We start from the raw sequence: 27,624 nt of genomic DNA, 5'->3' as shown, positions 1-27,624 counted from the left end.
AACCATACTTACCACGCTCTGGGCATTTACACACAAGCACTCTAAACCCCCCTAGCCTGCCTCGCATGTCCCCAGTCTAATCCCTCCTATTTCTTAACTATTCTTTATTCTAATGCTGTTGGTCTCTCCCAGTCCTGGGTGCACCATGTATCTCCTCTCTAATGCTTCATCCTGGTCCTCCCTCCTGGTGTTTTATTTGGATGGGTTCACGTGCTGCATAAATATCCTATCCAAGGGTTCCCTTGTGTAGATCCTCTTCGATACAGGTATAAATAAACTAAGTCTACTGTTATAGTTAAGACAATCCCAATTTTCCCCATTTAAAAAATCTCTTTTCCTTTGTCTTCATGCACCACCATTCAGCCTGCCGGCTTGAAGTGGAGAATTTCTTGGCACACCAGCACAGTAATTATGATTTTTTATCAGGATTCCACTGTATTTTCAACAAGCGACAGAGGTAAAACTTGGGAGGTGGGGGAGTGGGGGGGGGGGGGGGGGGGGGGGAGAGAATAAGAGTTAATTTTTTTTAATGTTTATTAGATTGTTGTTTAGATCAGTATTTCCTCAACCCCCTGCCCAAGATAGATGATCAAACAGAAAATTGCAAGTCAATGGCTTTTGACATTCAATGCAGGCTACTGGGGAAATAGAGTTAGATTCGGGAGAGACGAGCTCCGATTATCCTGGTATCAGGAACAGAAAGAATCCTACCTTCCAACACACATCCAAGATGATGGCCCCAGTTATTAATTTTGTTTGCAATAATTAAAATGAACATTTTTAAAGGATGCGCTGCCTCAACTGAATCAATATCCGTGCTTTCTACCAGAATGCAGAAATACTTGCTCTGAAAAGCAAAACCAATGTTCCCTGATATCCGTGCCGTGAAAATCTATTTGTAAAATTGAGAAACAAGTTCATTCACTTTTTCCATTTAACTTCCAGAATGACTGATTCCAATGAGAAACAATAACACTGCAACAAATGGAGTATATAGCATGGCAGGGGCTGACTTTCAAAACACCACTTTTTTGGTTAAGTAAAAAGCACATACCAAGAAAGATGTCTGGCAGCCAAACCAATGTTTTTAAAGCTGTAATCGGAGACTTTTTAAACAAATGGCCTTCTAATGAAAGCATGCCTAGACTGCATCTCTACCCCCCTTTCATCGTGTGCAGCAAGCCTTCCAGACTGCTGGCTCTTTGCCACCTCCCATTACACTGAAGGCTGAAGGAGTCGAGAGTAAGTTCTCCTTTTCCGCAGGCCCCTCCTCTAAAGCTGCCCTAGGCGCCCAGGCTGACATGCCTTTTAAGCACTGCTAGACTGCAGCGCAGACTTTCTGGCTCCAGCGCTATTGTTTGCTCGGCTGCTCCGCCACACATTCAGGCCTTGATTAGCATAAGAATATTGCCATCTCCCAGCAAGCAATCTCTGCTGAGATCTTCACTGCTTAAATACCTCCATTCCTTCACCGTTGTTCTGCACATTGAAAGCTGCATGCAGCCAATGCTGTACCGTACTTATTTTCTGATTAAAATACAAACTCACAACAGACCAGACTTTGTTGAACTTTAGTTTACTGTCAACAGGTTTTGACAAAAGCAATGAGGCAGAACACAGAGCAGCTTTGAAGTTTTGATTACTTAACCAATTAAGTGCCGAAGTTCAGTGTAGGGAGAATGGAGTCTGTGGGGAGACCAAACGCAGATTGGGTGACCGCTTTGCGGAACACCTCCGTTCAGTCCGTAAGGGTGACCCCGAGCTTCCGGTCGCCTGTCATTTCAATTCACCGCTCCATTCCCACTCGGACCTCACCGTCCTTGGCCTCTTGTACTGTTCCACGGAAGCTCAACGTAAACTCGAGGAACAGCACCTCATCTTCCGATTAGGCACTCTGCAGCCTTCCGGTCTCAATATCGAGTTCAACAATTTCAGATCATAACCTCGGCCCCTATTTCATTTTCACTTATATTTTTCCACTCCTTTCCTTTCCACCCCCCCCCTTTCCTTTTGTTTCTCTCTCACACCTGGCAGCTATCTTTTGCCCTGCCAGTACACTTTACACCTAATCACAGCCTATTACCATCTCGTCTAGCTTCTAATCTCTTTTACTTCTTTTGGTTCTTTTATTCTTTTGTCCGATCGCAGCCCTGCCTTCGATCTAGTTCCTTTTCTCTCCAGTTTTGAAGAAGGGTCAAACCCGAAACGTCAACTCAAATTTCTCTCCACGGATGTTGCCTGACTTGCTGAGTTTTTCCAGCATTTTCTGTTGTTATTTAGAATGGAGTCTGTGTTGTTTTATTTGTTATTTTGCTATAATAAATTTCAATAACAAAATATTTTTTTAAGAACTACATTCAGTGTCTATTCTCAACAAATCTACCATTAAACAGGTTTATACTGAAGTCACTGATTAATTCTCAGCATCAGCAAACATTCACACCCAGGATCCTACCAAGCAGCAGGTTTCTAACCTCAGCCTGCTCATTAACAGCAGCACCAAGTGAGACAGCACAAAAGAGGGAAGGTCCCTACCCTATACCATTTCACCTAGCTGTGAAACCAGGAACGACAGACACCAAAAAGATCAGTCGGCAATTCCTGACAGGTTGAGGTGCTCAAGATCAAGAGACGCCAATCTTATTTTTGAGGGGGGGGGGGGGGGGGAAGAGAGAAAAGAGAAATGAAACAGAGGGAAACTTGAGACATTTTACTATGTTCAAAGCGCTATATAAAGCAAGTTGTTTTTGTTGATATTATACATTTAACAGGAGAACAATCTGTTCTGCTGCTTAGCATCACCTTCTCATGCTGCTTTAACCGTAGAGCTGCCACCAACTAGGCACAGTTAGAACTTCCAGAGGATTCAAAACCCATCCCAAGAGGTGTTTTTTGCTGGTGGCTCCGAGGCACTGGAGTTCCCAGCACAAGTGTTGCTATTGGCAGCCATTAAAGTATGGATTTTAACAACAAAGCCATAATGTGCAGTTTTTAAAATACTATTCCAGCTGGTGTAGAATCCACCCCAAGATATAAATAGGATGATTTCTTCTGCAACAGGCCCCTCAACCAACACAACACAGCTTTTTTCCCCCCAAGAACAACAACTTGTATTTATATAGCACCGTTAAAGTAGTAAAACGTCCCAAGGCGCTTCACAGGAGCGCTACCAAACAAAATTCGACACCGAGCCACATAAGGAGATATACGGGCAGGTGACCAAAAGCGTGGTCAAAGAGGTAGGTTTTAAGGAGCGTCTTAGGGGGGGAATTCCAGAGCTTAAGGTCTTGGCAGCTGAAAGTACGGCCACCAATGGTGAAGCGATTAAAATCGGGGATGTGCAAGAGGCAGCACTGGAGGAGCGCAGATATCTCGGAGGGTTGAAGGCTGGAGGAGATTACAGAGATAGGGAGGTGCAAGGACATGGAGGGATTTGAAAACAAGGAAGAGAATTTTAAAAATCGAGGCGGTTGTTGCTTAAGCGGGAGCCAATGTAGGTCAGCGAGCACAGAACTTTTACTATATTCTAAATAATAGCCACAATGATACAGTGCCAGTAATGCCAGGCGCCTGATACACACATCATCGATGGCACTGTAATATAAAAAAGGACAAAATCCATATCTCGAACAGTGACAAGACCCAACTTCTTGTGCATCCAGAGAATGAAAGTTGGAGGCATCGAAATCAAGCAGCTCTTTCTATTGGCCGTCCAACAAGGAACCAGTGGCACACAATGGCATTAAAAATAGGAAAGCGATGCTTGGAGGTCGTAGGCCTTCAGTTAAGTGCTGCTTTCTTGGATCAACAACGTAAAAGTTGCTCAACAGTGATGCAACACCATGGAAATCTGATCACCTGAGTATTCTAATCTTGATGAACCCGTCGGGAGAATCCATATTTTTAAAAATGTACTAACTGGTTAAGAACCTATAGCTGAATCAACATCAAGCTTTGTGGGTAGTGATGTTACAGATGGTACATTTAGCAATATAGAGGCATTTTTAGAACATAGTGGTTTGCAGTGCAGTTCCAGGATATTGTTGCTGCATCCATCTTCCATTTTATGCCTGTTTTATATTGTGGAATTGCTGCTAATGGAAGCTATTTTGTTAAAAAATTTGGTTTCCATGATATTGAATTCACCCTATTGAAACTTTAATCTTGTGCGTGCAGAGTTGTTACAGAGGCATGTTTGCAATATTCTCATTCTAGTCACAGACATTTCCTGACACTGCGATAGGTCTATACATGCCAGCGACATTGAATGTGCAGTGCTGAGTTGTACACCAGCAGCAAACACCTTGCATATATATCAAGCCTTCAAAGTAGAAAATGTCCCAATGTACTTTACATAGGGAGAAGAATCAAGGGACTAATGGAGCAGGTGCTGAGATATGGTGCAAGAGTTAGGGAGAGGTGATTGAAAGCTTGGTTAAATAGATGGGAGTCCAGAGGCAAGACGGCTGTCTTGTTTACATACAGCATTACTTTCTAAGCACAGAAAGCTGCTCCTGGAAGTGGTGGTGCAATTTAAAGAAGGCATGAAGGTGAGATGGTTATGAATACCCTGTTCGCAGTAAGTTCCACTTAATCCTCACCCTAGCCCTTGCTGACCTACACTTGCTCCCTGTCTAGCAACACACTGAATTTAACTTTCGACTTCAAAAACCACTCTCTAGCTTTGCTGTCCTAATTATCCACCCCATCTTTGCTGCCTCCTCCACCATTACTCCCTCTCCTGTACCTTCAGGTCCTCTGACTCGGACGTTTTGTACAGCCACCTCTCTCCACCTCACCATTGACAGCAGAGCATTCAGCCACCCCCGCCCTACAATGAAATTCCCGACCTAAATCTCTCCATCTCTCCCTCAATCCTTAGAAACCTTCTCAAAACTATCTTTGCAACCAAATTGTTACTCCAGGCTTCTAACTCCAATTCCTTTCTCCAGTTTCTTCCCCTTCCTCTTGGGTAGTTTTCTACTTTAAAGGCATTATGCACATGCATGTTTGTGTTACAGGTAGACTATCCTTTATCCGAACTTCCGAAAACCGAAAACCTCTAAAAACCGAAAGTTTTTTCGTTCAGCGTAAGTCGTGCGCACGACGCCGACCCCCGCCGACCCCCACCCCCGACAAATTTCCCAGTCTTATAAAATACCTTCTGAAATCCGAAATTTTCCGAAAACCGAAACACAGCTGGTCCCGAGGTTTTCGGATAAAGGATAGTCTACCTGTATTGGCAACTGGAGCTGACCCTATGCATGTACTGTACACACGAGTATACTCAAAACACCAGGAGTGAGCTCAGCAGAACAACTCCGGGTGCCAGTATATTAAAAAAAACGGCAGAATTCACAATACAAGAGGCATAAATTATAAATGGGCCAAACATTCAGTGTTACAAGACTAACAAAATGCTGTCAAAACTTACATCAACTTTACAAGTGAGGTTTATAACCTGAAGAATTAATAGGCTACTTTGCCAGTTACAGATCATGTGCCCCATCAATAGTGTGTACCTGGCTTAGAAAACAGAAATCCCGGAGTGAGCAAGGGACAGTGATGAAGTCTGTTCATTTCATTTACAATTTCAAGAAACAATGTACAATTGAACCACTATTTGCTAAACAATCACACGTCACTCCTGTGTACCAAAGACTATCCGAAGAAAGAAAACAGCCTCAAACGAAAAGATATAAAGCTTATAAATTTTAACGAGTTACTAGAACACATTTAAAAGGAACTGTTAAGATGACAAAATTAATTGTGGTACATAGGTATTGGTGCCAGCTCTTCTCCTCCCTTCCCTGTAGTGCAACAGTCACAATAAACTGAAAATTAATGACTCTAAACAAGATGGATGAGATAATGAAATTCTTATTTATTTTTCCCCAGGTATCAGAAGCCCTGCAGTACTTTGCTAAATGGCTGCTTTTACATCGCTTTTAGTAGTGTGTTTGTGCAACCGGTTCCAGACACCGTGGTATTGAGCAACAAGCAGCAAACATGCCGCATTTGTTAAGACCAGCCTGTTGTTTACTGAGTCTTCTGGGCAGCTAGTCTTAAAGAATCCTGCAAGTTTATGATAGGGTTGTCACCAATTGCGCGAGACCTATAAATGAGGAACTTAGAATGCAAGCACCCCTCTAAGACCAATCTAAAAACATCTTTAGACATGCTAACAAGCTACTTTACTGTGTGGTTTGGAGATTTCACTGGAGTCTGATGGTGCTCTCATCATGTGTACTTCGCAGCAAGGGTTATAGACTAGCAGTTACAACTAGGAACCCTGGCTTTATTTTTTAATTTCCTTATTCAAACCAGGAATACTGAGATCAGTTGTAGCACTCCTGTGCCACTTTAAATGAGAGCAACTAGCTGAGCAGTTTTTTTATTTGTTCATGGGATGTGGGTGTCGCTGGCAAGGCCAGCATTTATTGCCCATCCCTAATTGCCCTCGAGAAGGTGGTGATGAGCCGCCTTCTTGAACTGCTGCAGTCCGTGTGGTGAAGGTACTCCCACAGTGCTGTTAGGGAGGGAGTTCCAGGATTTTGACCCAGCGACAATGAAGGAACGGCGATATATTTCCAAATCAGGATGGTGTGTGACTTGGAGGGGAACTTGGAAGTGGTGGTGTTCCCATGCGCCTGCTGCCCTTGTCTAGGTGGAAGAGGTGTCGGGTTTGGGAGGTGCTGCCGAAGAAGCCTTGGCGAGTTGCTGCAGTGCATCTTGTAAAGGGTACACACTGCAGCCACGTTACACCGGTGGTGGAGGGAGTGAATGTTTAAGGTGGTGGATGGAGTACCAATCAAGCAGGCTGCTTTGTCCTGGATGGTGTCGAGCTTCTTGAGTGTTGTTGGAGCTGCACTCATCCAGGCAAGTGGAGAGTATTCCACCACACTCCTGACTTGTGCCTTGTAGATGGTTGAAAGGCTTTGGGGAGTCAGGAGGTGAGACACTCGCCGCAGAATAACTAGCCTCTGACCTGCTCTTGATGCCAGATTATATATGTAGCTAGTCCAGTTAAGTTTTTGGTCAATGGTTACCCCCCAGGATGTTGATGGTGGGGGATTTGGCAATGGTAATGCCATTGAATGTCAAGGTGCGTTGGTTAGACTCTCGCTTGTTAGAGATAGTCATTGCCTGGCGCGAATGTTACTTGCCACTTATCAGCCCAAGCCTGAATGTCATCCAGGTCTTGTTGCATGCGGGCATGGACTGCTTCATTATCGGAGGAGTTCTGAATGGCACTGAACACTGTGCAGTCATCAGCGAACATCCCCATTTCTGACCTTATGTTGGAGGGAAGGTCATTGATGAAGCAGCTGAACATGGTTGGGGCTAGGACACTGTCCTGAGGACCTGGGGCTGTGATGATTGACCTCCAACCACCACAACCATCTTCCTTTGTGCTAGGTATGACTCCAGCCAGTGGAGAGTTTACCCCCCCAATTCCCATTGACTTCAGTTTTACTAGGGCTCCTTCATGCCACACTCGGTCAAATGCTGCCTTGATGTCAAGGGCAGTCACTCTTACCTCACCTCTGGACCACGGCTGTAATGAGGTCTGGAGCTGAGTGGTCTTGGCGGAACCCAAACTAGGCATCAGTGAGTAGGTTATTGGTGGGTAAGTGCTGCTTGACAGCATTGTCGACGACACCTTCCATCACTTTGCTGATGATCGAGAGTAGACTGATGGGGCGGTAATTGGCCAGATTGGATTTGTCCTGCTTTTTTTTTGTGGACAGGACATACCTGGGTAGTTTTCCACATTGTCGGATAGATGCCAGTGTTGTAGCTGTACTGGAACAGCTTAGCTAGAGGCGCAGCTAGTTATGGAGCACAAGTCTTCAGCATGACAGCCGGGATGTTGTCGGGACCTGTCGGCTTTGCTGTATCTAGTGCGCTCAGCCATTTCTTGATATCACGTGGAGTGAATTGAATTGGCTGAAGACTGGCTTCTGTTGTAGTGGGGGTCTCAGGCGGAGGCTGATATGGATCTTCCACTTGGCACTTCTGGCTGAAGATAGTTGCAAACGCTTCAGCCTCGTCTTTTGCACTCACGTGCTGGGCTCCACCATAATTGAGGATGGGGATATTCATGGAGCCTCCTCCTCCCGTTAGTTGTTTAATGGTCCACCACCATTCACGATTGGATGTGGCAAGACTGCAGAGCTTTGATCTGATCCGTTGATTGTGGGATCGCTTAGCCCTGTCTATAGCATGCTGCTTCCGCTTTTTAGCATGCATGTAGTCCTGTGTTGCAGCTTCCCAGGTTGGCACCTCATTTTTAGGTATGCCTAGTGCTGCTCCTGGCATGCTCTTCTGCACTCCTTATTGAACCAAGATTGGTCCCCTGGCGTAATGGTAGAGTGAAGGATATGTCGGGCCATGAGGTTACAGATTGTGGACCAGGGATTGAACCTGGGACCTGCCTGGTATGTATGGCTCATACTACAACTGCATTTGTATAAATGCAAGTTATTTCTTTTTTAAATAACACCCTTAATACAGAAAGCATCCCAAGGTATTTACAGCGGGGGACTCTGGAGGTGATGTGTTGAAGCGGGAAGATAAACCATTGCTGGAGATGTTCTGGCTGCGTTCAGGTAGGTAGGAATAGAATCATGAGAGCAGTTTCATGGAGGTGGATAACAGAGATGATAGAGAAGGATGGCATTGCAATGGGTCAGGCAAAAGGAATTACAGAAGATACAAAAATTACTGGTGAAGCTTCGAACATAGGAAAAACAGAAACACCTGCACAGCTCTGGTGAGTGCAGGAACTCATCGTGATTGAGACAGAATATCCACCCACCATTGCAGCTGTGGGTTGGGGTAAATTGGCCAGCGCGTGCATACTGATGAGAAAGATTTTACGGGCAAGTTGTGTTTTGTGTTTGTTAAGATACAAGTTGGATTTTTTAACTTGCATATAGTTAACTAGCTGAGGAAGCACAACCACTGAAAGAAATCAGGAAAAAAACTGAGCGATTTGATAGGTTTGTTTTGCTGCAGGTGCTGGTTCTTGAAAGAATTCTGAGTGATCAATTTGATCGGCAGTTCATGATGGGTAGGTTTTCTCCCTGTCTACTTGAGTGAATCATATGGTTAACTTAACAGATAATAATCATTTAAACCAGTCAAATACAAGTATGATATACACTTGACATGTGTGACAGACACTCTCATGTGTGACATATATTTCCCATGCACATTAGATGCAAGAAGCTGGTGTCAAATTCTCTCCATACCAATTTTATGCAAGTGTCAACAGTAGCTGTTGAAACTTGTATTAGCCTGAATCATTTGCATAATCACCGTTGCACAGCAGCAACCTAGTGAAGGTGGTATCTGGCCTTGGATATCCTTGGAGTTCTGCAGAATGACTGCAACTGAAACTTGCATATTCCAGTCTCAAACATCTTGTATATATATTTATATTATACACACACATACATATACCCACATATATATCCACATATACATATATAATATAAAATACACACACGCACATCCATGTACAGACGCACATGCACACACATTGGGGGAATTTTGCCGGCGCTCAGGGGACGGGTTTGGAGGTGGGACTGCTGTCAACCCTCCTCCATTCAATCTTCCAAGTGTCGGGTCCCCCATTTGCGCAGGGACCCGACACCTAGCGGCGGGAAGAGGATTACAGGCACTTAACTGCCTGTTAATAGGTAGTTAACAGGCTTTTTAAAATTTTGACAGGTCAACTGCGGGCTTCCCGATGCCCAGACACCACGCCAGGATAAGTGTGGCGTGCTGTGGGTCTACTGTAAGGTTTGTGCATTGATGACAGCTGCAGAAGTGGTGTGAAGGATCCAATGGTACACTGGTGAGTTTCAGAGGTAAGAAAATGTTGGGAAAATCATTTTTAATGTATTTAGTATTTTCGGTAGGTAACAAGGTTTGAAGTGTTTGTGTAGTCCCACCTCACTGGGAGAGCCTCTCACCAGTGAGAGATCGCTTCTGTAACCTCACCTGCAGTTGCCATCTGTTCTATCCTAAGGAGAGAGTCACTGGAGCGCCTGGGTGAAAGGGCTCACCTTTGTACACCTCAATGCTGTCATACACTGAAAAATCATGTCCAAAAAAAATATGCATGTCCCCTTTAAGAAAACCAGCAGATGACGCGCCATCAACTGACATCATCTGGCACCGGCTTTCTCTTAATTGGCCGGCAAGCCCGCAGGACGGGCTTAATAAGGCCAACTGACGTAAAATTACGTCTGTGCATCGGGCGTCGTTGGGGGGCGGGATCGGAACCCAGAAAGCAGCTGACCTGCTCCCAACTCGCACCAAAAGATAAGATCGCGGCCATTGTGTTTTATTATATATATATATAACATATACATGTATTCACACACGTATACAGGAAACTCTCTTTTATCCGGCACGGACGGGACCGACGTGGTGCCGGTTCATCAAAAATTCCGGATAACCGAACACTATAGTAAAAGATACGGAGCTGAGAGCTCCGTATAAAGCAACAAACCCTAACAGGTTCAAAACAATGGCCACAAGTTGCAAGCGTCTCTGTAGCTTAGCAACAGCTGCAGCCACACCCTTGCACAGCAACACATGGAGCAAGGCAAGTAATAAAAGTTACTGAACCTACTCCTGAATTTTGCCGGTTAACCGACATTTCCAGTTATTTAGGGGCCGGTTAATCGAAAGTTTCCTGTAGTGTGTGTTCCCATGCGTACAACAGACTTTTAGTTAGCTCTCCCAATGAAATGAAGTGGGGGTAGGTAGTAGGTAATGCAAGGTAGGAGAACATGAAAGAAAGTGATTAACAGAATTAGATTTAATATAAACCAATTTCAATGAGATAAAAAGGAAATTAGACCAGATAAATTTGGAAAAAATGGCAGATAATTGTCAGAGGGCAAACAATAGGAAACATTCAAGCAGGAGATATTTAGGGTACAATCTATACACGTTCCTCCAAGAAACAATAGGGATGGAGTTCCCTGAATGCGCAGAAAAATTCTAATTAGAATGAGACTTAAAAAAAGCCTGTCAAATCTAGGGCTAATAAGAAGGAAAATCAAGAGCATAAAAGCTTTAGAGGAGAAGTTAGAATGAGTAAGAAGAATGACTGGCGGGTAAGAAAGGGAAATAGTAAAATATTTTATATAAACGCATAAAAGCAAAAGAGTAGTAAAGAAAAGATAAAGCCAATTAGAGATGCAAAGACGTGATGCTAAACAGATATAAATAATTGGTTAGGCCACAGTTAAATGCTGTGTCCAGTTTTGGATGCCTTACTTTAGGAAGGATGTTAAGATCATAGAAGGAATGCAGAGGAGATTTAGAAGATGATACCAGGGATAGTTCCCTCTTTATCTCATTGAAATTGGCTTTGGTTATGAAGAGGGACAAGAGAAAGTGGGATCTTTTCATGAGAACAGAGAAGCTTAAGAGGATGCCGAACAGAGGTGTTCAAAATAATAAAGGCTTATGATGAGGTAAATAGGGAAAATTATTTCCACTGGCTGGCTAGAGGGATTTACAAATCGGCAAAAGAACAAAGATAAAGGATTGGATAATTCTTTTTAATGAGAATTGTGACTACATGGAATGCCTTAGCAGAAACAGTGGTGGGAGTAGAATCTATAATAAAAGCTATAAAAAGTACATAAATATTTGAAAAATAATATATGGTGAACGGGCAGGGAAATTGGACTAAGTCGACAGTTCTTTCAGCCAACACAGGCACAATGAGCTGACTGGCTTCCTTTTGTGTTGCAAAATTCTGATTTTGTTGTGTAACCTGTTCCATCACAGGTGCTGATTGAATTCAAAGCACAAAATAGGAAAAAGGTGAGCATTGCAATCAAGTACAGTCCTCAGCTCTAAGATAATGCTAGATATCATGATTATTGTACCTGTGTACATGTATGTGGGCAGTATTAAGCTTGTCACAGTTGTCAAAGTATACAGTGAATGACTTAAGTGAACATTACAATTAACACAGTGCCATTAACAAATGGGAAAGTGCCTTAGAGGAACCAAATTCAATTTTAACAGATATAATTCGGATTGAATACGCTGCAGCAGCAAGGATGAAGCCTGTTAATTGACTTAAGTTAAAAAAAGTTAGCTAAAAAGAACCTCCTTCCCCCCTTTAACTGCCATCACGCAGAAAAATTGGATATTAGATTTCATATCTGGCCACTAGGAAGATTGCTAATTATAGTGAAAAGGGATGGAGTGACATCCCAGTGAGAATTTTAAAACACATTTCTACTAAAAGTCAGAAGTGTCTCCTGAATAAGCCACACGTATCAGAGCAGCCACTTCTCATATTTTGTTGCACTGGTCTCGTGAGAAGCACCTTTTGGTAAAACCTGGTAAATGCAGACATCAAATGGCCATGTTTATACAGCAGTGATTGCAGTTTCAGTTCAATGAAGACTTCTGTTAAGGGTAAACATGGCCATCAATGTAGAGCTTTCATTGGCTGCAAACTCCATCTCAGTGAGTAACCCAATTGCAAAGGCCAGAGGTGAGGTTTGATCTTCACACCATCTTTCCATTTCAAAGCTTTCCTGTTCACTACAAGCATTTCTGAATGTTGCGCAGCAAAATCGAGTCTTCCCTGCAATTAAATCCATCAGAAACTGAGCTGCAGTCTATCTGATGTACCAATACTTGGGAATTCTGGTCCCCTTACTTGTTATTAGAACTTGATTCCCCAACAAATTCCCATGTGCTTTACAGACTTTCAATTCTTTGGTTAGGCAAATGCTAGAGATTTCAAAACGTGCACAAGGAGTCAATGATTTTCTGCAATGACTTGAAGTCTTTGAGGGTTGAGCTTTGACAATAGCTGAAAAACAGCAATTCAACATGCTGTACTATCATCAATTTAATGCTACTTTTGTACCGAAAGCCATACTACAGTTGGTTCCTCTTCCCCTAGTTTAACATTGCAATTACAATCTCCATCAGATCCATCACATTAACACAGTTTATATTATCAAATATTGAGCTTGGCTATTGGTGGACACTGCAACTATGTTGATATTCTACAGTGTCCATGCACATAGATAACCAAAGCTTTAAATTTTAACAAAATCAAACGAGGTCAGAGCTTCAATTTTTAAATTGTTCCCAAAGATTAGTGATCATTAAACACCACTGCAAGGCATCCCATTTAGACACTGTGATAAGGTAAGCAAGTAGATATGAGGAGCAAACCACAAACTTACGCTACAACTGGAATAATTACTGATCACTGCAGTTACGGATGTACAATCGCATGGGTCTGACCTATTTATAGAAGTCATTGGAGCAAATTCCGCAGTCAATGTCGAAGCAGCAGCTGGACTGAAGGTATAATTTCCCGAACTGTTGGTTTGCAAAGATCCTCACTGCCCGCCACCCTCCCAAATAAAAACAGCAGGCATTCTGTTCATAAAAATTCAATGGTCAAATAGATGAGCTTGTGGATAAAAAGCATTTTGAACACATTATTCAGGGAAGTAAATGTTCGAGAAGGGATTAGAATTTTACCAATTCCAACAAATTCAGTTTTTAAAATGGAAACAAAAAAAATATTTGGTCTTGTACATTGGCTGTATCTATTATTCAAGAAAAAAACAATTACATTCCTCTGCTCACATAATGCGTCATTTGTAAATTCTTTCCCTGCTTATTTTTCCACTCATTATCCTCCTGCAAGCCAGTGGAGAAAGTGGCCAAACTCTGACTCAAATACAACTGCCAACATCACTGCTCCATGATTGAAATGCTTCCTTTGAGCTCCTATGGTTGACTGGGTAAATGCACAACATGGTGTGGTACAGGTACTAAGCCAGGCACACAGGTGGTCACAGGTTCAATGTCCAATCTGTGCTGAGTTAGCAGATTGTAGCCAGGGCAGTAGTTGGGGGCGGAAATTGGCCTTGGAAATCAGCCAGGGCCACTGTCTAGTAACCCCCGTTAGAAAGTGGGTGTGTGGACAGCAGGCACGAACAGGATTGGATTTGGCTGTGATACTTTCTATTGTGTGCAGTTTTGGGGACCAAATTATAATTAAGAGCCTACTGACACTCACCATCTAGGTTTGAATATGAATAATGGCCACTTGAGCAAGGTTATGGAGGACAGCTGGCACTTGTGGTGGAAACATACCTTCAAGAGGAAATGTGCAAAAAGAAATACATGCCACTGTTCAATCAAGGAAGCCAAATGTGGAGTAAGCCCTCAATTTCCTTCCCTGTTCCGTGGAACACCTTTCTACCCTGTGGAACTAACTGAAAAAATGAGGCAAGCTCGAGTGTCAGGCATTCTCAGTCTCCAACTATGAAACCTCTTGTTCTTCCACAGTAAGAGAGGAAGGAAAGCAAGTACAACAGCACAAGTTGTGACAGAATGACAGCATCAGCACCGCATAATCAAAACTGGTGAAGAAGAAGTCTACTGCAAACATTACAACTTATTTTGATAATTAAAAAAAAGATATTGATAGATGAGATTTTCTATGAAGACCACTTGAAAAATAATCTATATATTACTTTTTTGTCATAATCTTCAAAATGGGCTCGCTCTCAGGGACTGTTTGATGGCCTTTTGGTTTTCAGTTGATTCCTAATAACCTTGACCTTCAATCCCTTCAGTGACTTGTACCAGAGGAAATTCTTTTCATTTTATGTCTGTTGTAGAAGTGTTTTAAGGAAGAGTCCAGGCTTTATATAGCTAGTTTTTTTTAAAAACAGTATGTAATTATTATTCAGGATTCAAGCAAGTGCACACAAAAGTCTTGGGAAAACCACTTGGTTTATCTGTGCTGCTCCACATTATACACAGTACTATTTTATATATTCTATGTTTGCATTCAATTAAACATAAAATTCTCAATGGAGTTGAAGATCAGAGGTACAGGTGCAGGTGCAGATACAGATGAGGAACCATAAAAACAGAACAACAACATAAAACGATGAGGTGATTATTAATCTACATTGGTTTGGCAACAGCTGGACTATTGTGTGCAGTTTTGGGGACTAAATTATAATTAAGAATATTGGAGCCATGGAAAAGGTGCAAAATAGATTCTCTGGGATGATGTAACAACAACTTGCATTTACAACAAGTTGCATTTATATAGCGCCTTTAACGCAGTTAAATGTCCCACGGTACTTCATGGGAGCGTTATCAAACAAAATTTGACACTGAGCAACAGATATTGGCACAGGTGACCAAAAGCTAGATCAAAGAGGTAGGTTTTAAACAGCATCTTAAAGGAGAGAAAGGGCATTCCAGAGCTCAGGGCCCAGGCAGCTGAAAGCACAGCCGCCAGTGGTGGAGCGATTAAAATAGGAGATGTGCATTAGGCCAGAATTGGAGGAGCGCAGAGATCTCGGAGGGTTGTTGGGCTGGAGGAGGTTACAGAGATGGGGAGGGGCGAGGCCGTGGAGGGATTTGAAAACAAGGATGGGAATTTTAAAATTGAGTTGTTGCCAGGCCGGGGGCTGGTGTCAGTCAGTGAGCACAGGGGTGATGAATGAACGGGACATATGCGAGTTCGGATACGGGCAGCAGAGCTTTGGACGAGCTCACGTTTACGGAGGGTGCAAGGTGGGAGGTCGGCCAAGAGAGCACTGGAATAGTGGGGCTGGAGGAAGTTAAGCTGAGCAGTCCAGTATTAGGAGTGGCCACCTGGTAATTTTTATAATTGAAGACTGGATAATTAAAGGCCAATTTGAAATTGCCGAACTTGCAATGCTTTGTACATTCAGTACTATTTTTCTTTTCAAAAACATACCTTCCCCAGGTTAGCTTGTGATATGCTGGAGCATATGCTTCAATGACAGTAATCTTACACTGTAATGCACAATGTGTGTATGGGAAATTTTGGACACTGCACATGCTCAGACTGAAGCATCCTGTAAGCAAAAATGAAGCTGGCAACTCCCTTCAGCTTGAGAGAGCAATACCTCTAGGAACTAGATCAACTCCAAGTTCAGGTGTCACGTTTCAGGATATTTAACCATTTGACCTAGAAAGAATTTCAGGTAATTTATAGTAAGATGTTGCTGTTAAATTAAATTTAGTTCACAAGGGTTTAAATCCACAGAGTGATGAGAATACAAGTTACACCCAGCTAAAGTGCCTATCCAGAATGATATTTCTTGCATTTTACATAAGCTTGAGATGATGGGGGTTTGTTTAGACATTCCAGTAAACATTCACATGTTGGAACGGTTTCATTCATGTGAGCTCAGTGGGTTGGCAGCTGTCAGGGATCCATACTTAGGAGGGCAGTAGTAGGTTTAATTGACAGCTCGACTGGCCAATTTCTGGGCACGGAGAGCTGGGTTTGGTCAGAGGTCAAGTTTCTGGCCTCCTGTCCGATTAGAAATCAGTCAGTGTGCACAAATCTGGTGTGGAAGGCAGATGTAGGATAGAACTCTCTCCTTAACATTAGCGCCAACTTGTCACAGAGATTTGCTAGTCAATGAAGTGAATGTAGCCTGCCTACAGGAATAGTGTGGCATGCTTTTCATTTTTGATATTATGAGGATGTTATGAAATGGATTGAAATTCACTGTAAACTTTATTCTGTTTGTTCACACATTGTATGTGTGTTTTAAAAAAGTGTTAGTGCTCAAGTTTAATCAGGTTGTTGTGAAACTTTTTGTGCTATCTTGATAGAAACCTTATTTTAAGTCCCAGATAGGAGTTTGAGAGAAAGAAAAATTACAGACAAAAGGTTTTGAGTGTGGTTCAATTCCTACTTTTCCTTATTTGGGCTAATAGGAAAGTGTGCCACAAACACGATGATTAAGTGTGACATGATGGACATGAAAGGTATGCGGCCATACTATTAATATATTACCAGCAATTCCCTGTGGTACTGCTCATGGTCTAGTGAGAAGGTGTTTTATAAAGGACTTGAGTTGGATACAATGTAATGCTGAAAGATTTTCTGATTGGGTAATTGTATGACTAGTAAGGAAACAATTCAGCTCCGTCCCTGAAAAGTTGATACTTGCTGCCTTTGAGGCACGTGCGAGCCAGAAATACACACTATGCTGCTGCCCACATCTGTCTGCACTGAAAATGTTTTCCAGATGGCTTTCGTTTCCACGTGATTATTTCCTGGATGAAGAAGCCTGCTTTTGTTTAAGTCGGGCTGGCCACAGTGACTCTGCAGCTGCCAGCCCTTCCCCCCACTGAGGTGATGTCATTTCCTGCACATTTGCATCATTTTCAGACATTAGTCTTGCTCCAACGCTAGGAATATAGATGTTTTGGAAAAAACCTTTACTGAAGCAATTTCCATTTCATCCATGCAGATACGAAGATCATACATTAGTACAGGCTTTGCAAACAGGCCAGTTCTGGATCTGACAGTGCCAAAATATTAAACACTTAGGATAAAGGTGCCCAAGCTGTTTGTCTTTAAGGGCGACTGATGTGCATACCAGAGAGCCTTGTGGACCAAATTAATATTTGCATTAATTTACATACAGCTTAAACTGTAGCTACCAACAGGAGTTTTGCTTTAGAATTTATCCATCACTGAGACCATCGCTAATATCAACACTTTCCAAACCCTCACAAAATTCAAACCAGCAAGTAAGAAATACGAGCACAAATAAACCTGAGTGCCATGGCTCGAGGGCTGCATATGGTCCACAAGTCACCACTGGCTGAGGATATACAACCTCACACACTACTATTCTTTAACAGCAATCCATACCACTTGATGCTTAAAAGCAACATGTAACCATTCCACTGGCTTCTCCACAGAATAAGTCAAGGGTCGCAACAAATCTAATGCAGTGTAACAAATGCGACATATCTCTTCCCGTAAAGATGAACACAAATTCCTGGTGAAGCTTTTAATTTCAACATTGCAGTTGGCGTTTGTAATTTTTAAAAAAGCACAGGAACAGCAGTAGGCCATTCAACCCCTGGAGCCTGTTCCGCCATTCAAATAGATCATGGCCAATCTGTATCTCAACTCCATTTACCCGTCCTTGTTTCATATCCCTCGATACCCTTACCCAACAACAATCTATTGATTTCGGTGCTGAAAATTTCAATTGACCTGGCATCCGTGGTTTTTTTAGGGGGAGCAAGTTTTAGATTTCCACTACCCTTTGTGTGATAAGGTGCTTCCTGGTTCCACTCCTGAATGGCCTGGCTTTAATTTTAAGATTATGCCCTGGATTCCCCCAGAGGAAATGGTTTCTCTCTATCTACCTATCAAATCCCCTCATCATTTAAACACCTCGATTAGATTACTCCTCAACCTTCCAAACACATTGGAATACAGGCCACGTTTATGGAACCTGTCCTCATATTTTAACCCTTTAAGCCCTGGCATCATTCTGATGAAGCTGCGCTGTACACCTTCCAAGAGCAAAACTGAACGCAGTACCCCAGATGAGGCCTGACCAAGGCTCTGCACAATTGAAGGATCAATTTTGAATCCCGATCCCCTTTTTGTAGATGTACACCAACTTTTAGTGATTTGCGTACACGGGACACCGAAGTCCCTTTGCTCCTCCACAGCTCCTAGTCTCTCTCCATTAAGAAAATATTCTGCTTTGTCTTTCTCAAATCCAAGGTAGATGACCTCACACATCCCCACATTGAATTCCATCTGCCATGTGAAAACTACCATTAAAAGTACACGCAAAATTCCAAAAGATTGTAGGTAGGATGCAGACTTTTGGGTGGAAATCAAAGAAAGAAATTAACTTATATTTTTTTTTTAAATGAGTCATCAGAATTTCTGGTAGCTCTGTAGGAAAGGAAACAAGCCATTTATGAACCCATTAAGTAGTAATCATAATGAAAACAGTATTGGTGAAACATGCTTTCTTTAAAAAAAAAATCAATTTCTTTCCTGCTGCATACCATACTGGAAGTAGGTGAATTTAGTTTTGTCTTCATCATGAAGAATGCACTAGGGCAGCAGAAGGCGCAAAGTTAATAAAGTTTTGAAAAGAAATTGAATGCACAGAAAGAAGCTGAACGCTATATACACACACACACACACACACTTTAGAAAAAAAAATCGCCGTCCATCACTCCTTTTCTGAAAATGGTGACCCACACATGGGCACAGTTCCAGCATCCGAAGTGTCTAATGTTTACGTGTGAGCCTGAACGACAATGTCAAGGGGCTCTTCGAGTGTGGCAGAATCAGGTCCTGTTCTTACCCAACGTCCACACAAGAGCATAACAACAGCTGCTAGCGACAGCCAATAGGAATGTGCAATACCCCTCCAGCATGGTAATATTTAAATAGCAACACTCCCTCCTGACTCCAGACCAGACTCCTGGGCTCATGTAAAGTTGAAGATCGCGCAGCAGGATTAATACAGTGGGAGAGGAGATCAAAATCAGTAACAGGAGCTAGGCCTGAAGTGATGAGTTGGGATGGACAGTTACTGCTTAAACATCACAGTGTGGAGGAGTGGAACACATTCCTATCAGCGATTGCTCTGTTCTATGACAGTTATAAACTATTGAAGACAAATGGTAACTCTACCGCAACCTCCCAACTGTCTATCTGGAGAGATGAATAACAGGGGCTGGAATAAAACAAGCAGCAGTTGACTGGCAGGATGGTTGAATTAGAAGGACATAATTCCCATTGATACCATTGCTTTTTCAAGCATAGCTTAGAAAATGTGGTCAACTTAGCAGGTTACAGGATTAGTTGACAAGCAGGCCTCCACTATAATTGTGCACCATATAATATTAATATAAAATCTCTCATTCATATTATGTTTGCCCAACCTTTTGGTCTTCACCTACCATACCACACACTATTCTGCAGCTAAGATGATCGGCAATCAGCCAGCTCCCTGGACTTTGCTGCTCTATAAAGTGTTTTGAGAGACTCCCGATTTTTACTCCTGCTGTGTGAAAAACCACTATAGCCTCCATTCGGCAGCTCTCTCCCCCCTAAATAGAACTGCAGAGATTTTTTGAGAAATCACTGGAGCAAACCTTGCACTCCCTGGCAGAAGCAGGTCATCACTCATCATGTGGCAATCAAATGTACACGAGAAAGAACATGAGACTGCACATGTATGAGTCTGGGAATATACACAGATCAAATAACAAGAATTAATTTAGTAATATATTAATTTAGGGATATATAAAGTTCAGTTTTCTAAGAGAAACCATACAAAAAACTCAGACCCAGAACTTCATACATGCAGGTCAGGTTTTCCAAATAAAATAATGAAGTCGATACCAGTACAGGGTTACAAGTTGGAAAACTACTGATGTAGCAAGACCCACTGTGTTCAAAGTTAATATGGCACTACAGCCTGGTATAGAAACTACAGATCAAAGGGATCACCAAGCAAAAACAGAATAGGTTATAAAATATAAACTCACTTTAAACTAAAGTGAATTTAAAGAAAGTACGCATTACAAATTACACTGACCAAATGATTTAACAGACTGCACTTTGTTCAGAGTTAATATGGCACTAGTATAAGAAATGAGGGATCGAAGGGGGATGACCATGCAAAAACAGAATGCTAGAAAATAGAAACCTATTGTTTTCTTCAATCAATATTTTAAAGTAACATTTAAATACTGGTATTAATGAAAGGGAATACAGATATTAAAACTGCTATTATTTTAAGTTTTTATCATTTTGGCAGGAGACAGTTATTAGGTCGCTGCTGCTCTGTTTGCTTTTTTAAATGGGGTGGTAACAGCACCAAGTAATGCGGTGGGTAGTCACACTGACTTACTGCTGAGTTGCAGTCCGTCCCGATTTTTGGCCAGACCTCCAGTCAAGCGTCCAGAGCTCCTATCAGAATCAAGCAGGAGACTCGTGTAAATCGGTCACAGATTCTTCTCAATTTACTTCGGAATCCTGAAGGAAGGAACCCACCATGGGCAGAACTTCCAAGGAGAACATACTTCTCCGACCCCTAAGGAGTGAGAAAACTCATACACAGCAAATTACATTCAACAGTCAACTCAAACCCTTCATAGTTTTTAAATTGCTGTAATACCCAATAGATCAGAATTATTTTATCCACAGCAGCATCCACTCTTGAAAATTACTGAACAAGGGCAGGAAAAAGTGGCTCTCTACACAACAGCGGAGCTGGACATTGGCAAATGGATTCCTTTCCATATAGGTCACTGCAGCACTTTCCAATAGAAAATAACATTTAACACAAACATGCTCAGGGAGCCCACAGAACAGAACATTCTTTAATTCCACATGAAACGGACAATCTTAGTCGGAAATGCCATCACGACAGTGGTGTGGAATTAAGAAAAATCATACTGGTGTAGTAAGAATTGCTCTTTGGAGGATCGGGCTAAGGTGGATTAGTTGGCAAAGTAAAAAGTTAGCTTTGCACTGCAAATGATTGTTGTATGCATGATCTGAAACTGCCCAATGCAGACAATGGGGTAGGTTTTCAACGTGCCGCAAGGGTGTAAATTTAGCCACAAAGGAAATGAAAGTCAGGTGGTTTCTATAATGGGGGGGGGGGGGGGGGGATCTACCCCAATGAATGAAAGTGATCTAACTCCTTAACATTCGCACTCTTTGCCTTAATGAGCCTAGCTTGCTCAAAAAATGTTAAGCAGAAAAAAGTTTTTAATTTTTACTCTTTGAAGGGAAAGAAATCCTTAGCTCCTTCCCTCTAGCTGCCCCGTCAAATAAATACATCTCAATAGTCCAAAAGTCCACATTAAAAATCATCCGAGATCTCTGCTAGTTGATTTAAGCTATATTACCATTGTTTCTTTTCCCTAGACTGCCGAGATCCATAACTCAAAACTGCTGAAATGTTGCCAAGTTTAAAAAGACCTCCTAAAGCACACTGAGCAGCGATAATTCATAGTTGTTAACTGGCATATCACAAGGCAGTGCGTGAACAGCAGCATCTATAGAATTAAAAAATACTGGCTTGTACCAATACACCCTTTATAGTATACACTGGACGCCAACTTTAGCCACAAAAGAAACACAGGGAAATTGGAGAACTTTCTGTCTTATACCATTTGCTACTTTACAAACGACAGCTCAGAAACTCATGTGGAGGAATGATTTTTGGCCATTAGTTGTCAAGTTTCCCACTGCTGCGTGAAGGAGTGAAATCAGGAAGCACTTTTTCCACAAAGGTTGTGGAAATCTGGAACCCTATCCCCCATAAAGTTGTCAATACTGAGATCAATAGATTTTCGTTGGGCAAGAGTATCAACAGATATGGAATTGAGGTGCAGATCAATGGCGGAACAGGCTCGAGGGGTTGAATGGCGTACAGTGGATGTAGCATAACTGGACTTTCAAAAAGTATATAATTAAATATAACAGTAAGAGACTTGGTGCGAAGATGAAGGCCATGGCATTAAAAGTAGTGTTAGCTTCAATAGAAGGATTACTGAAGACAGAGACCAGGAGTAAATGGATGTTTCTCAAAATTAACTAGATGCTGCCAGAGGTGTGCCCCAGGGATTGGTGTTGAGAGTTCAACATAGGCAATAGTGAGAGAAAATAGCCACATTTCCCAACAATTCTCAAATTTCGGGAGCAGGACAAAATATGAAGAAGAATGTGGGAGCACACAAATGTTAGGGTGGGGGGGCAAATGTGTGACAAAAGCAATTCAGTGTAGATGAATACAGCTTAGTACATTTTGGGAAAAGAACATAGAATGGAAATATATGCTAAACAGTGGAGTACTGAAACAGAGAGATCCAGGAGTACAAATACAAACAAAGCCACAGCAGGAAAACACCATAAAAAGGGAAATAAGATTCTTGGTTTTCTATACCGAGTGAATACAAAAGCAAAGTTATGAATCTGTAAAAGGCAGTGTCGAGGCCACAGCTAGAGTAATGCGTGCAGATCTGGGTTCTCCATTAGAGAAACAATACTGGAGTCCTGGGGAAAAGGGCAATATTGATTCACTAAGATACCATCAGTGATGATAGGATAGGATAGGATTATGAGGAGAAATTTGAAAAATAAAGACAGTCACTACAGCAGAGAAGGTTAAAAGGGGAATGTAACAGAAGTGTTAAAAGACAAATAGAGAAAGATTTCCACTAGACCATGAATTGCATATAAATTTAAAATCAGCACTAACAGCATCAAAGGGGGAGTTTTTTTTTACACAATGGGTTCTTAGAATGTGGAATGCATTACCACAAGTGTCAATTGAAGCCAAGTTGATCAAGATGTTTAAGAGAAAAATAGATAAATATTAAAGAAGAAAAATATTAGAGTATAGCATAAGAGTAATGGTATTAGATGAACTCCAATAAGGAGCTTGCACCAGTATAGGCATAATGGGCTGAATGGCTTCCTTCTGCACTGAAATAGCGATGAGCCAATACATTACACAAGAAAAACAACTTTACTGCTTATTTTATCTTCATGGAAACGGACATTATTGATCACCATTTTCCGCTTTGGATGCTGTGGTGGCGTGTATTATGGAGATGCCCCATATATGTCTCCAATCATATCCCTTCACTTTGCATAGTAGCTGGCACGTCAGACTGGCCTGGGCAGCCATCTGGATGTGTCTCTTGTCAGAAAGCTCACCATCATCTGATACATAGAAGTAGCTAGGAATTAATGTATTTTCCAGGTCCAGGAGATTCTGGATCAGAATGTGAATTGTAGCATGAAAAGTGTTGCCCTGGCTGAGATTAACTCAGCATAGACTGTGAAAGGTACTTCATATGGAAAGTACTTCACACTCCATTTCCCTTTCCTTTTAAAGGGCTGTTTTAAGATTTAGATATATGTATTATTTATATTATTATTCTCCCAGCGTTTTTTTCCCATCCAGTTTTCTCCTCTTCTGAAGATGCTGAACCACGGTCAGGTACAGTTGTGTGGGCACCAGTAACCCTCTTGTACCTTGTCCAAGAGGTCATTTTTCATGTGTTAGTCTATATAGCGAGTGTTGGTAGACTTTCCATCCATAAGGCAATGAACATGGAGCTAAATCTTTCCTTACCCGTCGTCCACAAATGCAAACTTTACAGCAAGTTCACTTGATAGTGGTCAGGTGTGGGAAAACTTTGGCTCAGGACACAAATATCAACAATAATGCTCCACTGAGATTGGCTAACATCACAAACCAATTATTGAAATTGAGCCTTCCTCATCTGCTTGATACACTGTCATACCGCATGGTGCATTTGCGCACTGAGCTATTTGGGAACCCAATTATAGTACTGATCATGTAATGTGCTTTATTTTTGTTTGCTCTAGACAGCTGTTCACTTATTAATACTTCAATGTTTATTTTACAGTTCATAACTATTGACTAATTACATTTCATCTATTTGCTTTTTAAAAAAATTGATCTCGGGCTATGGGCAAAGTTGGCAAGACTGCATTTATTGGTCATCCCTAGTTTCCCTGATAAGGTGGTAACTTATGTGCAAACGTTCAGTGTGGCATAATAAAGCATGGCAAAGTTTGGTAATTAACTTTAATTAGTATCTTAATTGTGTACAGTACAATAGTAACCTAAAGCTAACAAAAGCCATGAAAGTAAATGTGTTTAAAATATATTTTATTGTTGCATGCTTTATTGGCCAGTTGTGCACTGCAGCCTAATTGTAGAATATTACCATCCAACCTACAAAAGGTAAGGTTAATGGTACTTAAAAAAAAAAGTTTAGTCACTACTGTAATGTAGGGAAATTATTGTTGTAATATAGCAACCAGGAGATTGCAAGTTCAAATCCAATCATCGCAATTTGAGAATAATGACCATGACAGCTGCCATTTTGTTGTGTAAACCCAAGTGATACATGAATTCCCTTCAGAGAAGGGAATCGGCCACCCATGGTCCAGCCTACACATGACTTGTTCCACAATATGTGGCTGACTCGTAATGTCCTCGGTGCAATGAGGGATGGGTAATAAATACCAGTGTCTTTAATTCTCTCTGGATCACTTTTTTCCCACTTTTTCACCCTCTCTCTAGGACTCACAATTTTCTCTTTGTGGCATCTGTATTTCTGTCTCCTATTCTTTTTCTTTCACTGTTTTGCACACTCACTCCATCTCATTTCCTCTTTCTCCTTGTTCTTCAGTACATCTCTCAATGTCTCTGGATGACTCTCATACGTGGTCCTTTACTGATGTACACAATTTCTATCTCTGTTCTTTTTAAGATCCTAGAGTACACAGTTGAAGGAATTACCATGTATTGGAATTAGGCAAATAAAGGTTGTTGAAGAAATAGTACAATATGTAGAGGAGATGGGGATGGGAAGCCAAACCAGGAAGGTCAAGGGGGAATTCAGACAAAAGGGACTGAGGGAGCAGCAACAGAGAGGTAATGGGCTCAGGCCACTTAGGCACACATCATGGAGCCTCACGGACAACATTCAAGGCCTAAATCAGTGTTCCCATTAATTTGCACATCTCGAGCTACAGCTTTTGCTTTCCCTTGACTCCTTTAACCTACATAACTGAATGCTCTCCAATAGTTGGGGCAGTGCCTGGAGTTAAAAACTGAAGGAGGTGTGCACAAGACACCAGTCAATATTATCTTGTTCAAAGAAAATCCTACCAACTATGTAACTCAGAAACTAATCAAATTGTTTGAAAAGTCAAGAATGTCTGATATCTCCCGTTGATCTTTTTTGTGGTGGCTAGGATTTGTTGAATAGCATGGATACAATAAATTAAAGTTTCAAAAAACTCAGTTGAAGAAAAGATGCAATATTCTGGAAGTATTAGTCTATGTCTCTTGATTTAAATTTGCTTAATTCAAATTATCTGATAATTTGTCAATGAAATAAAGTGCAACATAAAAATTTCCCACCACATTTTATTTATTTATAGGGCTTCCTTTCAGTAAATACTTCACATGCCTGAAGTGCTAGTCCTTCAGGCTCTCCTACATTCCCTGGAAATGTCACATTTCAAGCTGCTATATTCACATTTTATACACAGCAGGAGGGTCAAATCAAAATTCTGATCACTATGCAATCAAAACATCAAACAAAATGCAAACGGTATCTGGTAACTGTAACACTGACATTTAGGCCCAAATGTACAAGAAGGGGATTCCACCACAACACTCACTTCCTGGTAGCTCCAACACAGGCACATTCTCTGGATTCATCAATCCCCTGTACACACCAGCGGGCAAACAGCAAAGAAGTCTCAAAGAACTTTATTTAGAATGCATTGCTCAATGAAAACACACTGCAGGATAGATCAGTACATAACTATGGTAAGTGAACTTATTTTTAAACAATTCTGTTTGCTCAATATATTAGCTTTATTTCCAACAGACTTGAGAAAAACTAAAACTGTTTGCACACAAGACTCAATAAATGTATTTTGTTTGCAGACACAGGTGTTAAAAAAGACCAGTTTTATCTACATGTATAATACATGAAATAGGACCCACTTTCAATGCAAATTTTTGCCTCCTTCAATTTCCAACCAGCTCCCAACCTCAGCAATAATACGGTTCTAAAAACTGTTCCTAGATAACCATGTCTTTGTGGGAGAATGGATAAGCTTAACTGACTTCCATTAACCAAATCTGGCATCCTTGGGGCTGTAATTTGCACTGCAAAGAGGCATTGCAGGAAGAAAACAAAACTGTGACCATACACAGCCATTCACACGCATCCCTGCTTGTCCACTGGGCAGCAGTAGTATATGTATTAGTCCCTACATTACCCATAAACTTCAACGGTCCATCAGTCTTTTTAAAACTAATGCATTTTAAACTAATTACTACCACCTCCAAACATTTATAATTCTCTCAACTCTACACAGTCTGATATTTTCCTCTGAATCAAGACTCAGCCGCCCAGACTCTCGGTCACCAGTCCATTCTCTACTGCACTTCAAATGGTCCGTGCAATCCTGCCTGACATCACCATCAGTCATCTCTTAAAAGCCTGTACCATTTACTACTCTCATTCTTCAGCATCGTCTGAAAACTACCAAGGTAGTCTCGAGAGATGTTTGACCTGTGTAGGTTAGATATGCGTTAGTGCTCTTAAAGTACTTTGAGTTTTAAAGCTTAACAAGTCCATGCAAAGGACTCTATTATGTGTACATCAGGCACATTTCAAGAAACACTGGACTGGGTTGTAAGCTAAAACCTACAACTGATGCAAATTACTGCTATTAATATTTAACAAAAAAAATTCAGTTTAACCCCTTTAGTGAAGTTAAATTCTCACAAGCAGCCTAAAAATATTAATTACTATGCATGTATTAATTCTTAGAATTTTTGGGGAGGGGAAGGAAATCAAGAAAAAAAATCCTGTCATCACTTTATATATGTGTCAACATTTAAAGAAGTTGAAAATATTTTTGAGCACATACAACTTGCAGATTTGATAGCATCAGTGTACATAGGTTCACCGAGTAGTGTGTTGGAATAATACCCAATCTCTTCCACTAGATGCAGCTAATAAACTGTTCCCTGCCTTTGGTGAGAATATAATTAATCCCACCAAGCCCTCTGCCACCCCAGATTTTTCCCCCCATCTCTCCCAAAACAATCAACAAACAGCAAATTGCATTTACTTAGCACCTTTTAATGTAGAAAATGTCCCAAGGTGCTTTATAGAGGTGTT

The 27,624-nt window shown here is 41.4% G+C and overlaps 1 protein-coding gene across 1 annotated transcript in view; it reads right to left on the bottom strand.

Annotated features, from left to right (window-relative positions):
- bmpr1aa (bone morphogenetic protein receptor, type IAa) overlaps nt 1-25,140 on the bottom strand; it is a 172,872-nt gene extending 147,732 nt beyond the window's left edge. Inside the window, 1 exon segment of the mRNA XM_085970268.1 lies at nt 20,772-25,140. The gene's annotated coding sequence lies outside the window, so the exon portion shown is untranslated.
- Between the last annotated feature and the right edge of the window lie 2,484 nt (nt 25,141-27,624).

This window comes from Somniosus microcephalus, chromosome 29, assembly GCF_052327205.1.
Source record: "Somniosus microcephalus isolate GS21.2 chromosome 29, FLI_Smic_1.0, whole genome shotgun sequence".
In the NCBI taxonomy this organism is placed as follows: Eukaryota; Metazoa; Chordata; class Chondrichthyes; order Squaliformes; family Somniosidae; genus Somniosus; species Somniosus microcephalus.
Note: the sequence above shows the minus strand (reverse complement) of the source record. Positions and strands in the feature narration are given on the sequence as shown.